This window comes from Gracilinanus agilis, chromosome 3, assembly GCF_016433145.1.
Source record: "Gracilinanus agilis isolate LMUSP501 chromosome 3, AgileGrace, whole genome shotgun sequence".
Taxonomy (NCBI): Eukaryota; Metazoa; Chordata; class Mammalia; order Didelphimorphia; family Didelphidae; genus Gracilinanus; species Gracilinanus agilis.
The window spans coordinates 617,307,170-617,307,413 of NC_058132.1; positions in this window are offsets into that span (position 1 = coordinate 617,307,170).

A 244-nucleotide genomic window follows, 5' to 3' on the forward strand; every position below is an offset into this window, starting at 1 on the left:
AGGAACAAAGAAAGGAAGAAAGAAGGAAAAAAGAAAGAAAAATAAAGAACGGAAGGAAGGAAGAAAGGAAGGAAAGAAGAAAGAAAGTGAGAGAGAAAGAGAAAAAGAGAGAAAGAAAGGAAGGAAGGAAAGAAGGAAGTAAGAAAGGAAGGAAGGAAGAGGGAGACATTAAGAGAAGGATAAAAAGAGGAAGGAAATGATGAAGGATGAGAGGAAGGAAGGCACAAATGGAAGGAGGAATTAA